This window comes from Thalassophryne amazonica, chromosome 12 (assembly GCF_902500255.1).
Source record: "Thalassophryne amazonica chromosome 12, fThaAma1.1, whole genome shotgun sequence".
Taxonomy (NCBI): domain Eukaryota; kingdom Metazoa; phylum Chordata; class Actinopteri; order Batrachoidiformes; family Batrachoididae; genus Thalassophryne; species Thalassophryne amazonica.
Genome location: NC_047114.1, coordinates 41,275,697 through 41,291,264, shown reverse-complemented (window position 1 = coordinate 41,291,264; position 15,568 = coordinate 41,275,697).

The window sequence follows — 15,568 nt, the reverse complement described above, 5'->3', positions numbered from 1 at the left end:
TTTTTCAGCCATGCATACCGCCCCTTGTTATGTCCAAATATCTCAATTTTATTTTCATCAGTCCACAGCACCTTATTCTAAAATGAAGCTGGCTTGTCCAAATGTGCTTTAGCATACTTCAAGTGACTGTTTGTGGCGTGTACGCAGAAAAGGCTTCCTCTGCATTATAGCATCATACAGCATCTCTTTGTGCAAAGTGCGCTGTATAGTTTAATAATGCACAGAGACACTATCTGCAGCAAGATCATGTTGTAGGTCTTTGGAGCAGGTCTGTGTGTTGACTATGACTGTTCTCACCATTCTTCACTTCAGCTTATCTGAGATTTTTCTTGGCCTGCCACTTCCGGCCTTAACTAGTACTGTGCCTGCGATCTTCCATTTCCTCATTATGTTTCTCACAGTGGAAACTGACAACTGAATTCTCTGAGATAGAATTTTGTATCCTTCTCCTAAACCATGATGTTGAACAATCTTTGTTTTCAGGTCATTTGAGGCTTCCATGTTGCCACTCATTAGAAGAGTGCAAAGGGGGGAAGCATTTGTAAATGGCCACCTTAAATACCCGTTCTCATGATTGGATTCACACGTGTAAGGAGGTCAAGGGTCAATGAGCTTACCAAACCAATTTTGTGTTCCAGTAATTAGTGCTAAATGTATTCAAATCAATAAAATGACAATGGTGCCCAAATTTATGCACCTGCCTAATTTTGTTTAAATAATTATTGCACACTTTCTGTAAATACTAGAAACTTCATTTTACTTCTCAAATATCAGTGTGTTCATCTACTATATGATACATTTAACTGAAATTTCTGATCCAGATAACCAATGATTTATAAAATCATGAAAATTATCAGGGGTGCCCAAACATTTGCATACAACTGTTAAACATTCTGCTTTTAGTCAAAGGTCTAGCAGTGCTACTTTGAACCAGTTGGAGACCTCTAATGCCTTAAAATCTGATCTTGCAGCGACTGGAAGCCAGTGTAGGGATGCCAAAATGGGCGTAATTACAATAGTCCAATCTAGATTAAACAAATGCATGTATCAAAGTCTCAGCATCGGCCATAGACTGGATGGGACGCGTCTTCACTATATTTCACAAATGGAAGAAAGCAGTCCTCCTAATGTCTCTAATGTGGAGGTCAAAAGACAATGTAGGATCAAAAATTACCCCAAGATTCCTCACTTTGTCAGTGTGATGTATAACACATGAACCTAAGCTAAGCGCTAGCTGATCAAATTGATGCTGATACCTCACTGGACCAAGAACCATCATTTCAGTCTTATCAGAATTTAAAAGTAGGAAGTTAACAGACATCCAACTTCTCACTGATGCAAGGCAATCTTCCAAAGATTTTATGTGAATGAGATTACCAACAGTTATCAGCGTGTACAATTGGGTGTCATCAGGGACTATATCCCTGGGGGAGGATGGTCTAGTGGTTAAGGCATTGGGCTTGAGACCCCGCCTCAATAATCCTAAATAATCTAAGAAATCCTGAGTAGTAAATAGTGAGGGGCTGTCCTTGAATAAGTCTAGCCACAGTGTCAAGCAAGAACTCTGAATTATGCTTCTGTGTAGGCTCTCATTTGTCCAGGTGGTTTCCATAGTAGAGAAGCTTGAATCTTCGGCTGGACTGGGTTGCTTGACATGAGGAAGAGAGAAGAAATGGTTTGAGAGAGGTGTCAAGGAAGCATTCTTTGTAAAACAGTTGAAACCCAGCCTTAACCGGGGAGGAGGTCTCAGACACACTTTGTCCCCTGTTTACAATGGGGTACTCAGGTCAAAGCAGTTTCAGTCTTTTGTTCATGGTAATGAGTCATTCACGTCATCAGGAGAGTCGTCAAGGGAGCCATCAGGAGAGACTTGCGTCCCATCATTAGGCGGGACAGCTGCCCCGTCATTAAGAGGGTGCTAACTAGAGCACAATAGGTGCTAATTAGAGCAATTGTTTAGTCACTAGCATGTAGCAGTCGGCCTCTCGGTAGGAGGGGTCTGGTCTGGTTAGGTTAAAAACTCCAGCTTTTGTTGGCTTCTGTTTTATTCTTCTCTACAAGAGTCAAAATGGAAGACAGACTACCAGAGCAAGAATTTTAGCTGAGGAAGCTTCTGCGATTTGAAGCGAAACGTCCTCACATCAAGCAACCCAGTCCAGTCGAAGATTCAAGGTTCTCTACTCTGAATTATGCTGTTACGAGGTCTGTCAATAAAGTAATGGTCCTTTTTATTTTTTTCAAAAACTATATGGATTTCATTCATATGTTTTTACGTCAGACATGCTTGAACCCTCGTGCGCATGCGTGAGTTTTTCCACGCCTGTCGGTGACGTCATTCGCCTGTGAGCATGCCTTGGGAAGGAGTGGTCCCGCCCCCTCGTCGGATTTGAAATGGCAGAATGAAAAGGACTTTTTTTCCATCAGAATTTTTTCAGAAGCTGTTAGAGACTGGCACCTGGAATCCATTCGAAAAATTTATCTGGCTTTCGGTGAAAATTTTACGGGCTTCACAGAGAATAAGGTCTGTTACTACAGCGTTAAGGACCCCGTTAAGGACCCCTTAAAGGACGCTCGGCGTGCCGTGCTCCGAGCGATGACGCGGCACAACTTGTCAGAGGACAAGTTTGGACATGCCTATCTCGGCTTTCAGTGCTTACCAGTCCAGTAAGTATCAGTGAAATTGTGGAGAGCTGGACATGTCCAAACTTGTCCTCTGACACGCCGAAACGGAGGTGTTCCTTTGTCTCGCTTCCAAAGTGAATCGGTCTTTACGCGCGAAGCCTCCGCGCGGCTTTCCATGACAAAATCTCGTGTTAAAAGTGAAATCTGCCGGAAAATGGTTGATGTCCAGCTCTTGTGATAACCAGAGAAAGAGCACACGACGTTCTTGTATCCACAGAGCCATCCATTTAGAAATGGTCCGGCGGCTTGTGCCGCGTCGTCGCAGCTCAGAGCGCGGCACGCCGAGCATCCTTTAAGGGGTCCTTAACGCTGTAGTAACAGACCTTATTCTCCGTCCGTGAAAAGGGTGTATTGCTATTTATTCTTTAGTGTTTTATCCAATCATATTGGCGTATCATTTATAGGTATATGATAAGTGTAGTTACTTGTACATTTATATTGTGGTGTGTGGAGTGTGCAGGATATACATCAGCCCTTTGATGCCTTTCACTAAGAAAAGAAACACACCCCTTTTAGAATCAGCCAGTATTATATAACATTCTGAATGCTTCAATAAAAGCTGCTTCAATTTGTGCCCTCATACCCCAGCAGCAAAGACATGAGTTCAGTTTCTTCCTACTGTGTTTCCGATAAGGTAAACTTTATTTATCCCAAAGGAAATTATTTTGCCAGAGTACAGAAACAGCAAACTTTTTTACAATAAGAACAAGTTTATGTGTTTGTTGCCATGTTTTGCGGTACAGCACAGATGCCCACACTGCCATGTGCTAAAATAAATGAACTAAATCAATTGTCAGCAAATTGAATGCAATTAAAAATGAATCCTTACAGTTGAACAACAGCAATTTGTGTTCAAACACTAAAGTGGGTAAATTTAAGCACTCTGCCACACTTGATTTTTGCAAACTAATGTAAAGTTGGCAACATGGGAAATTCCCTGGTTTGTAACAATCCTTTCCCTTCTCACACAGGAGCAAAGTAATTACCCATTAAAAACTGCACTGACATTTACTCTAACAAGAGCCTCCCCACATAGTGTCCTAATTGGGTTGAATAAAATCTCTTCAGCTGTATTGTGAATACTACTCATACTTAGTCATCTCAGTGGAACCGGGCATGCTGATATTTTGTTGGATTTCATGATGAAATTGGTTGCTGGACTATGAAGATTTTTGCAGAAAGCTGAGTGTCACTGTGGTCAAAAGATCTAGCGAGAATAACGTGTTATGTGCCGACGCGGGTTGAGGAGCGGACCTGCGTCTGACTGAACCCAGCGCTAAATAACCAAGAAGCGGTTCCAAAAACAAAACAATTTTATTTTCCCCTCTTGTGCAATACTCGGTGTACAACATAAAATAGGGTTTGTCTGGCGGAGTGAAGGACGGCGCGCTCTCCAGCGCCCAAAGGGATCAAAGCTCGGCGCTTCTGGACTCACATTCACCGCCAAACACCCCCCAGGTGGACACGACAAACTGACTCTGTGAAGGATAGAAGAGGTGAGGTAAGTCAACAGCTACAACTAATATCCTTCAAAGGCACGCACTATCAGCAACACATTCAGGTCTGAATTTAAGCTTTATGTAAATGAGCAGCTTCTCACAACAGGTGGAGGATCATCAGTCTGCACGCCACGGCTGTGAGAAGCGAGCTGCACAATTCTCATTAATGTTCAAATATACTGCGTAACAAAATACCAAATTACTATTAACACTTATTCAGACAATCAATCACCTCTGATGTGTGCTGACAGCATGTGTCCCTCACCCATCCTCCTTCACAGGCACGATGTGTCAAACCCAGGCGCGGTCCTCAGCGTCTCACAAACGAACGTCACAAGGTCGAGTTCCCGGCAATTCTGCTTGAATCACTCATGGCTTAAATGCAGAACGCCATCTCATTATCTGCTTCAGCTGAAAGTCTTTAAGTTTGCACGTGAGCCTCATCCACAGGTGCTGCAAATCATGCTGATGAGGGTGAAGGACTCTTCTGCCAGCACCTTCTCCACAGACAAAAACCAGTTTGCATACCACCCGGAGAGCAAAGAAAAGAAAACACCAAAATGTCCAGCCAAACCCCCCAACACACAACAGTACCCCCCCATCAACGGGAAGCCTCCCGGCGACCCAACAGACCAGGTCCGAGAACAGCACCTCCCTCCGGGGTCCTCGTCAGGAAGCAGACGGCGTAACGCTCCAAAGGTCCACCGCAGACAGCAGGACAGGGCACTGCGGCTGGAAGGCCGGCTGGCTTCAACAAAAAAAAAAAAAAAAGTCCCATATACAACCCAACATACAAGAAAAAACACAAAACCCACCCAAACCCTCCCCAGGGGACCGTCCCATCCAACCCCGGGAAGAAAAGAAACACACCCAAATCCAACAACCCAACACAGCCCCAACAACACAATACAAACATAAATTCACAAAGAAAAATAACAAACAACCCCCCCAGAACGACTTGCAGAGCCCAACACCCCCCAGAAGACCTTTACCGCCAGTTCCAGGAGAAACAGCCAAAGCCGGAATCCCACAGAGGTCCCCAGGTACACATGGAGCAACAGCGCCCCCCAGAGGACCGTACCATCAACCCCAGGAGGCACCCTCCCCATAACCCAGGAACCCCAGACCCGGCCACACTTGGCTAGTCGGCCACACAAGCCAATTCCCCCCCAGAGGACTGTCCCATCAACCCTGGAGGTGGAACCTGGAAGGAAACATAAGAAACACAAAAATCCAACCCCCGGCGGACTTCATTAAACTACCCCGGGGGCAAATAAAACAACCGACAAACCCTGTTACCTCCCCCAGCACCCCGAAAGACCCCAGATCACTCCCAGAGCCCATCGTCGGCTCAATTTTGGCGAACGGCACAAAACTACCAAGCTGGGGAAGGAAACAGGAAAAACTAACCCAGTCCCATCCCCTAAGCACAGCGGAAAACCGGAAAGACGTCCGGTGCCCCAACCCGATCATACCACCAGCCTATCGGGAGGGGTGGAACTACCGAAATGGCTAACGGCAACAGATCGGCCCACCACTCCGACTGAGGTATGTTCCCGCTGCACCACACCCCGGTAACACCAATGACGAACGGTCAAAGGTCCACCGGGGCTGGAGAGGAACCGGGCCCTAACCAAACCCAAAAAAACGCCCCTGACAACCCCCCCCCTAGGTGCAGAGGTCTTCTGAGAAACACTCAGCGTGACCAACCTGCACCACCCCACAACCCACAAGACAAACGGTCTTAGGGAAAGTGAGGTTGGGGTTAGGGAAGCAGGGAAATAAAAAACAACAAAACAAAACGACCCAATCCCAAACAGAAAATACCTAAGTTCAACTAATAAAAACCAACGATTGGCTGAGTCCAGCCGAGCTCCGAACCGCCAGTTGTTCACTCCACCAGAACCGCCTCTAAACACCCAAACAATTTATAACCCCTCACAAAAAAAAAAAAAACAGCCCGCATAACTAATTTTTTTTTTTTTTTTTTTGTGTCCATTATTGTGCCTGTCCCAGAACACCTGGAGATACGTCATCACTATCTTTCTTGGCGTTTATGTGACGGGGCAATATGGCGGCTTCAGCTCGTCCGAGCTGCATGGGCTCATCCGCAAGAGGAGCCAGAGGTCTCGTCGGAGGAGTCACAGTGGGGCGAAGAAGAGGCAGCCCAGATCTGTGTCGGGGAAAGCCCCGAGACAAAAAGACCCGCTCTGATGTCCGCCCTCTCTCGCGTCCACGCTCCTTTATCCGATCATCCAGATGAATAACCAAAGATATTAGCTCATCTAAATCGTTTGGTTCGTCATGGACTGCTAGCTCGTCTTTTAATGAATCGTTCAAACCATCCACAAACACTCCTCTTAAAGCTGCGGCATTCCAACCGGACTGAGCAGAAATAATTCAAAAATCCACGGAATAATCCACCGCACTCCGCCTCCCCTGCCTGAGATTCAGCAACCGTTGGGCAACGGTATTTGTTTTCACCGGATGGTCAAAAATCAATCGGAACTCCCGGGAGAACTCCTTAAAGGATCCTAACAATGGAGAGTTATTACTCCATAACGCAGTGACCCAAGCTAAGGCGTCACCTCGGAGCAAATTTGTCACATTTGAGACACGGCTACCATCAGAAGAGAAGGAAGACGGTCGCTGAGCAAAAACCAGAGAACATTGCATCAAAAACGGAGCACAGGCTTCAACGTTTCCCGCATAAGGCTCCGGATGACAAATAATTGGTTCGGAAGCCGAATCTCTGGGTGACGGAGTTATCTGCACCGGTATCGATGGTGCCGCAGCTGGAGCAGCAGGAAGCGGAACGGCTTGCGCTGCAAGCTCCGTAACGCGGGCATCTGTTTGTTTAATTTGGTTTGCGAGATGCTGTAATTGCTCCCATATTTTCTCCAACTGTTCTTGGACTCTTTCGGCAAACGGAACTGCTTCTGCCGCTGGGTCCATTTTAGAATGGCCGGGAACTACTGTTATGTGCAGACGCAGGTTGAGGAGCGGACCTGCGTCTGACTGAACCCAGTGCTAAATAACCAGGAAGCGGTTCCAAAAACAAAACAATTTTATTTTCCCCTCTTGTGCAATACTCGGTGTACAACATAAAATAGGGTTTGTCTGGCGGAGTGAAGGACGGCGCGCTCTCCAGCGCCCAAAGGGATCGAAGCCCGGCGCTTCTGGACTCACATTCACCGCCAAACACCCCCCAGGCGGACACGACAAACTGGCTCTGTGAAGGATAGAAGAGGTGAGGTAAGTCAACAGCTACAACTAATATCCTTCAATGGCACACACTATCAGCAACACATTCAGGTCTGAATTTAAGCTTTATGTAAATGAGCAGCTTCTCACAACAGGTGGAGGATCATCAGTCCGCACGCCACGGCCGTGAGAAGCGAGCTGCACAATTCTCATTAATGTTCAAATATACTGCGTAACAAAATACCAAATTACTATTAACACTTATTCAGACAATCAATCACCTCTGATGTGTGCTGACAGCATGTGTCCCTCACCCGTCCTCCTTCACAGGCATGATGTGTCAAACCCAGGCGCGGTCCTCAGCGTCTCACAAACAAACATCACAAGGTCGAGTTCCCGGCAATTCTGCTTGAATCACTCATGGCTTAAATGCAGAATGCCATCTAATTATCTGCTTCAGCTGAAAGTCTTTAAGTTTGCACGTGAGCATCATCCACAGGTGCTGCAAATCATGCTGATGAGGGTGAAGGACTCTTCTGCCAGCACGTTCTCCACAGACAAAAACCAGTTTGCATACCACCTGGAGAGCAAAGAAAAGAAAAGAACACCAAAATGTCCAGCCAAACCCCCCAACACACAACATAACGTCTAATAATAAATACAGTAATGGTACAACCATAATGTTGCTTCATGTATATTAACCTCTGATTTTTTTTTTTTTTGGTTTGTGTTTTCATTGTACTGAACTTTAATTATCTGATATACATAAATCCCCACCTTCGCTCCTTCTTTGGCAGTGGACATGTGTTGCTCCATCAAGCTCAGGCTCCATACCAGAAGTTTGAACCTACTGCTTAGTTGTTCTAAGACTGCATTCCTCCAGACAGAGACTTCAGATGTTGTTCCTGGAATATGCTAGAGTGCCTATTACCACTCAAACCACTGTGGTGTTTCTCTTCCACATATTTTCTCATTCTTACTTCAGCCCCTGGTACTTCTCAAGCTCTTTCTTTCTGATGTCGTATTCACTTGCTATCACCAGATCTACCAAAACTGCCCTTTTTAGCTCCTTGTCCACCACCATGATGTCTAGTTGGTTGGCCAGCATCTGTTTGTCCTGAGCCCCGCCTCTGATAACCATTGGTAGGGTTTCGTGATCTCAGCCGTGCCTTCTATCTGCCAGTGGCACATCCCATAAAGGTGTCTGGTTTTCCATGATGTCTCCTCTTCTTGAGGACCTTCTCCCACAAAGGGACCCCACAGCTTGAACATCAACAAACCAGGTACATTGAAGGGAGACTATTTTGAAAAATGATGCAAGATCAATTTTTCTTTTTGAACTTTTTGAAATATGTTCGTACTCCTGGATGCCACTGTTTTTTCCTGGATGGGGGCTATGAGACATATTCGAATCACACTATTCAAAATGCAAAATTTACAGCATTATTTACTAAAAAGCAATACGTAATCAGATATACTGTTGTTTTATGGTTGAACTGCCTGATGGAGTTTTATAGCATGTTTAGGTTGGTGTAATAACCCACTTCCACACAATGTGCAAGTATCTTACTGTAGTGTGCCACTCACCAGATGGTAGCGAGGTTTATGCTGGATGTGTTCCAGTGAATGCATCCCCGTGAATGTTGTTACAAAATCTATATTCCTATTATTTATGTACCAGGATGCCATGATTAATAAACAGTACAGGAATAATATGTAGTATGAATCTTAACTGCTGATTGAAATAGTATATAATTGCAGACTTGTTCAATAAGGGGAAACATAATGCTCAGGTGCACTTCCAGTAAAATAGAAAAACTATAACTGTACATGAACTGTTTGTCTGATCATGTGGGCTTTCCAGATGGTTGATGACACTTTAGTGGCCACAGAGGATGTTAGGAAAAGAAACAAACATGTTCTGCCAGGACAAACTGTACACTGAATCTGTTAATCAGTGAATCCGCAAGAATTAAACTGACACATATAATACTTTTCTTGTTGCATCTGGTTAGAGTGCTGGAAGTTAAGAAGAGAAAGAAAAGCTGCATGTTGATGTTGATGTGTAGCTGCAGCCAGAATAGAACTGCTGTCAATCAGTTTCATTCAGTGTGAGAAGTTCACAGACTTTGGTGATCAAAGGTAACCCGCCCTTGTGGTTGATCAAGACCTACTATTCTAAAGAAATGTATCTATATGCACACTTTGGTGAATATCAGTCAGTGTTGGGCATAAAGGTCACAGCAAGGTCAAACCTATCTGAGAAGGTGACGTAGAAAATATTTTTGCAGTTTAACCACATTCACAAGGTGGTGTGACAGAAGGATGGACACACAGATGGAGGGACTAAGAGCGCACAGCATGATCTTACCCCTCAGCGATTGTAACAGCAATCGGGGCATCTCCCTGCTGAGCATAGCTGGCAAAGTTTTTGCTTGTGTGGTCTTGACATGTCTTCAGGTCCTTGCTGAACGCATCTACCTGGAATCTCAGTGCAGTTTTAGGGATAAGAGATCCACAGTAAACATGATTTTCTCAATCTGTCAACCCCAGGAGAAATGTCAAGAACAGCACATGCCATTACATACTGCCTCCACTGACCTCACAAAAGCATTGGACCTCGTTCACTTGCAACTTGTGTGGAAAGTTCACTTGCAACTTGTGTGGAAAGGCCTGTTATTAAAGGATTCCACTGCTTTCTCAAAAGGACTGACTATTACCATACTGTTACCATTCATCTTATAAGATAAGCAGGGCTGGTGGCCAAGTGGTTAGTGGCTATTGGTTTCAGTGCGGAAGGTTCCCAGTTCAAACCCTACCTCTGCCACATTTCACCATGTAATGCAGAGTTACGTCAGGAAGGGCATCCAGTGTAAAGGTTGTGCCAGATCAACATGCAGGCTCACCTTGGATCTGCTGTGGTGATCCTGAGTGAAAACAAGGGAGCAGCTGAAGGGATGTACTGTACATCTCACAGTTATCTTATCAGATGCCAGAGACTAACGGTAATGTTTTTGTTCACCACCAAGTGTACACAATAAGCAAATCTTGATCATTTCATCTCACCTCCATTGTGGTGGTGTGCAATAATGTCACTGTCCAAATACTTAGGCGAATGTGCTAAGGAAAAACTCCCTCTGATTATGTTGAGGAAGAAACTTCAAGCAGACCAGACTCATAGGGCTTAGGCCATTCTCACAGTTACAACCCCAATGCCAATGAAGTTGGGACATTGTGTGAAATGTAAATAAAAACAGAATACAATGATTTGCAAATCCTCTTCAACCTATATTCAATTGAATACACCACAAAGACAAGATATTTAATGTTCAAACTGATAAACTTTGTTGTTTTTGTGCAAATATTTGCTCATTTTGAAATGGATGCCTGCAACACATTTCAAAAAAGCTGGGACAGTGGTATGTTTACTACTGTGTTACATCACCTTTAATTCTAACAACACTCAAAAAGCATTTGGGAAATGAGGACCATAACTGCACAAGCAAAGATGGGGTGAGGATCACCACTTTGTGAACAACTGCATGAAAAAAATAGTCCAACAGTTTAAGAACAATGTTTCTCAATGTTCAAATGCAAGGAATTTAGGGATTCCATCAGCTACAGTCCATAATATAATCAGAAGATTCAGAAAATCTGGAGAACTTTCTACACGTAAGCAGCAAGGCCAAAAACCAACATTGAATGCCTGTGACTTTCGATACCTCGGCCGGCACTGCATTAAAAACTGACATAGTGTAAAGAATCTTACTGTGTGGGCTCAGGAACACGTCAGAAAACCATTGTCAGTTAACACAGTTCATCACTACATCTACAAGTGCAAGTTAAAACTCTACCATGCAAAGCAAAAGCTATTCATCAACAACATCTAGAAAGGCCGCCGCCTTCTCTGGGCCCAAGCTTATTTGAAATGGACAGACACAAAGTGGAAAAGTGTGCTGTGGTCTGATGAGTCCACATTTCATATTGTTTTTGTAAATCATGGACGTCATGTCCTCCAGACAAAAGAGGAAAAAGACCATCCAGACTGTTACCAGCGCAAAATACAAAAGCCAGCATCTGTGATGGTATGGGGGTGTGTTAGTGCCCATGCAATGGGCAACTTACACATCTGTGATGGCACCATCAATGCTGAAAGGTACATCCAGGTTTTGGAGCAACACATGCTGCCATCCAAGCAACGTCTTTTTCAGGGACGTCCCTGCTTATTTCAGCAAGACAATGCCAAGACACATTCTGCACGTGTTACAACAGTGTGGCTTCGTAGTAAAAGAGTGCAGGTACTAGACTGGCCTGCCTGCAGTCCAGACCTGTCGCCCATTGAAAATGTGTGATGCATTATGAAGCCCAAACTATGACAACGGAGACCCCGGACTGTTGAACAACTGAAGTCGTACATCAAGCAAGAATGGGAAAGAATTCCACCTACAAAGCTTCAACAATTAGTGTCCTCAGTTCCCAAATGCGTATTGAGTGTTGTTAGAAGGAAAGGTGATGTAACACAGTGGTAAACATACCACTGTCCCAGCTTTTTTGAAACATGTTGCAGGCATCCATTTCAAAATGAGCAAATATTTACACAAAAACAAAATTTTGTTGTGAAAGTGACTTGACACGGACCCACAACAGGGGGCGGTAATGAACGGACAATGGATAAGCCAAAAGTAACAATTTAATGTTGTGAATCGCACAACGACGTACAGACAATAACAATATGGTGGACTGTCAATCATACACCAGGTGACGTGTGGGCAGGCTCGACGATAGAAGACGCCTGGCCAGAGAAGAGCTGGATCCCCACACAGCTTCCACCAGCAACGGAGCTGAAGAACACCGGAGCCGCCAAGCCCTGCGCCCCAGGTGGCCGCTGTCTTCAGCAGTCAGACCCGGTACTGCTGGCAGAAAACAGAGACAGTCCTGATGAGTGTGAGTTCGCACACTCAGTAATCCCACAGTCAGTGTTCAGTAAAGGAGGGAGAACCTCCACCTCCAATCACACACTCGTGCAGCTCCTGTCTAACCACTTATCTGATTGGAGTGTGAAGCGAAGCCGTTGCTGATCACACCAAACGCCAATCCCACAGATAAGGCAAACACCACAGGATAACGGCTGCAAAAGAAGTTCAGATTATTACTCAACGTTTTGAGTCAGCAGAGAAAAGTACCTGAATGGTAGCTGATTTCTCGGCGGGGAGGTGGAGTTGCAGTCCGGCCTTTATGGTGGTGGTGATGAGTAGTGGATGAGTGACAGCTGGTACGGATGATGAGTGACAGCTGTCACTCCTGGTTCCTCCGACGCCCTCTCGTGCTTGAAGCCCGCACTTCAAGCAGGGCGCCATCTTGTGGTGGTGGGCCAGCAGTACCTCCTCTTCAGCGGCCCACACAACAGGACCCCCCCCTCAACGGGCGCCTCCTGGTGCCCGACCAGGCTTGTCCGGGTGCCGCCGGTAGAAGTCGGCCAGGAGGGCCGGGTCCAGGATGAAGCTCCTCTTCACCCAGGAGCATTCTTCGGGTCCATACCCCTCCCAGTCCACCAAATACTGGAACCCCCGGCCCTTCCGACGGACATCCAGGAGCCGGCGCACGGTCCAAGACGGCTCCCTGTCGATGATCCGGGCTGGCAGCTTCAGCTTCACTGCGGCTGGACTGAGGACTTTGAGGATGGGGAAAGGTCCAATGTATCTGTCCTTCAACTTTTGGGATTCCACTTGCAGGGGAATGTCCGTTGTGGAAAGCCAAACCTCCTGCCCAGGCTGATACGCAGGGGCCGGGGCACGCCGGCGGTCTGCATGGTTCTTGGCCCTCGTCCGGGCTTTGAGCAGGGCAGAGCGGGCGGTACGCCACACCCGACGGCACCTTCTCAGATGGGCCTGGACTGAGGGCACCCCGACCTCTCCCTCCACTAGCGGGAACAATGGGGGCTGGTACCCCAAACACACTTCAAATGGGGAGAGGCCGGTGGCAGACGAGACTTGGCTGTTATGAGCGTACTTGATCCAGGCCAGATGGTCACTCCAGGCCGTCGGGTGCGCGGAGGTCACGCAACGGAGGGCCTGCTCCAGTTCCTGGTTAGTCCGCACTGCCTGCCCGTTCGTCTGGGGGTGGTACCCAGACGAGAGACTGACGGTGGCCCCCAGTTCCCTACAGAAACTCCGCCAGACCTGGGAGGAGAACTGAGGACCACGATCCGAGACAATGTCTGATGGAATCCCATGCAGACGCACGACGTGGTGGACCAGGAGGTCTGCAGTCTCCTGGGCCGTCGGGAGCTTCGGGAGGGCCACGAAGTCGGCCGCCTTGGAGAACCGGTCCACTATCGTTAAGATGGTGGTGTTTCCCTGGGACTGTGGGAGGCCCGTGACAAAGTCCAGGCCGATATGAGACCAGGGGCGACGAGGCACAGGCAGAGGCTGGAGGAGGCCTTGGGCCTTGTGGTGGTCGGCTTTGCCCCTGGCACAGGTGGTGCAGGCCTGGACATACTCCCGGACGTCGGCTTTCATAGACGCCCACCAGAAGCGCTGCCAGACCACTGCCACGGTCCTTCACACCCCTGGGTCACAGGAGAGCTTGGAACCGTGACAGAAGTCAAGGACCACAGCCCTGGCCTCTGGTGGGACGTACAGTTTGTTCTTCGGACAGGTCCCCGGGTCCGGGCTCCGTGTCAGGGCCTCCCGGACGGTCTTCTCCACGTCCCAGGTAAGGGCGGCCACGACAGTGGACTCGGGGATGATGGTTTCAGGGGGGTCTGACAGCTCGGTCTTGACCTCCTCTTCGTGCACCCGGGACAGGGCGTCAGATCGTTGGTTCTTTGTCCCGGGGCGGTAGGTGATCCAGAATTCAAAACGCCCGAAGAACAGTGACCAGCGGGCTTGCCTGGGGTTCAGACACTCCGCGGTCCGGATGTACTCCAGGTTCCGATGGTCCGTGAAAACCGTAAATGGTACCGATGCTCCCTCCAACAGGTGTCTCCACTCCTCAAGAGCCTCCTTCACCGCAAGAAGTTCCCGATTGCCGACGTCATAGTTCCGTTCAGCTGGGGTCAACCTGCGGGAAAAGTAGGCACATGGATGGAGAACCTTGTCGGACTCCCCGCTCTGGGATAGCACGGCTCCTATCCCTGAGTCAGAGGCATCCACTTCAACAACAAACTGGCGCTTGGGATTGGGCTGCACCAGAACCGGTGCAGTCGAGAACCGGCGTTTCAACTCCCTAAACGCGGCTTCGCACCGATCCGACCAGGTGAAGGGGACTTTTGTGGAGGTCAGGGCTGTCAGGGGGCTAACTACCTGACTGTAGCCCTTGATGAACCTCCGGTAGAAATTTGCAAAACCGAGGAACTGTTGTAGTTTCCTACGGTTCGTTGGTTGGGGCCAATCTCTCACCGCTGCAACCTTGGCCGGATCAGGGGCGACAGAGTTGGAGGAGATGATGAACCTCAAGAAGGACAAAGAAGTGCGGTGGAACTCACACTTCCCGCCCTTCACAAACAGCCGGTTCTCCAACAACCGCTGTAGGACCTGACGTACATGCTTGACATGGGTCTCAGGATCCGGAGAAAAGATGAGTATATCGTCTAGATATACGAAGACAAACCGATGCAGGAAGTCCCGCAAGACGTCATTAACCAATGCTTGGAACGTCGCGGGCGCATTGGTGAGGCCGAACGGCATGACCAGGTACTCAAAGTGACCTAACGGGGTGTTAAATGCCGTCTTCCACTCGTCTCCCTCCCGGATCCGAACCAGGTGATAAGCATTCCTAAGATCCAATTTCATGAAAATTTGGGCTCCATGCAGGGGCGTGAACACTGAATCCAACAGAGGTAACGGGTATCAGTTGCGAACCGTGATCTCGTTCAGCCCTCTGTAATCAATGCATGGACGGAGTCCGCCGTCCTTCTTGCCCACAAAAAAGAAACCAGCACCCAGGTAGAAGGTGTTACATAAAACACAATCTCCTCCCTGTGATTCCCAGACACCACCAATGTCACTGGCTGAGTCTGGTGTGTGATTAGTGGAAGAAGGGTGCCATCTAGTGCCCGCACCAACAATGGTGACGGTAAGGCCACTAGAGGGAGCCCAACCTCCTTTGCCCATCTGCTATCCAGCAGATTCCCCTCCGACCCCGTGTCCACCAGTGCTGGGGCGTGAAGGGTTAGATCCCCA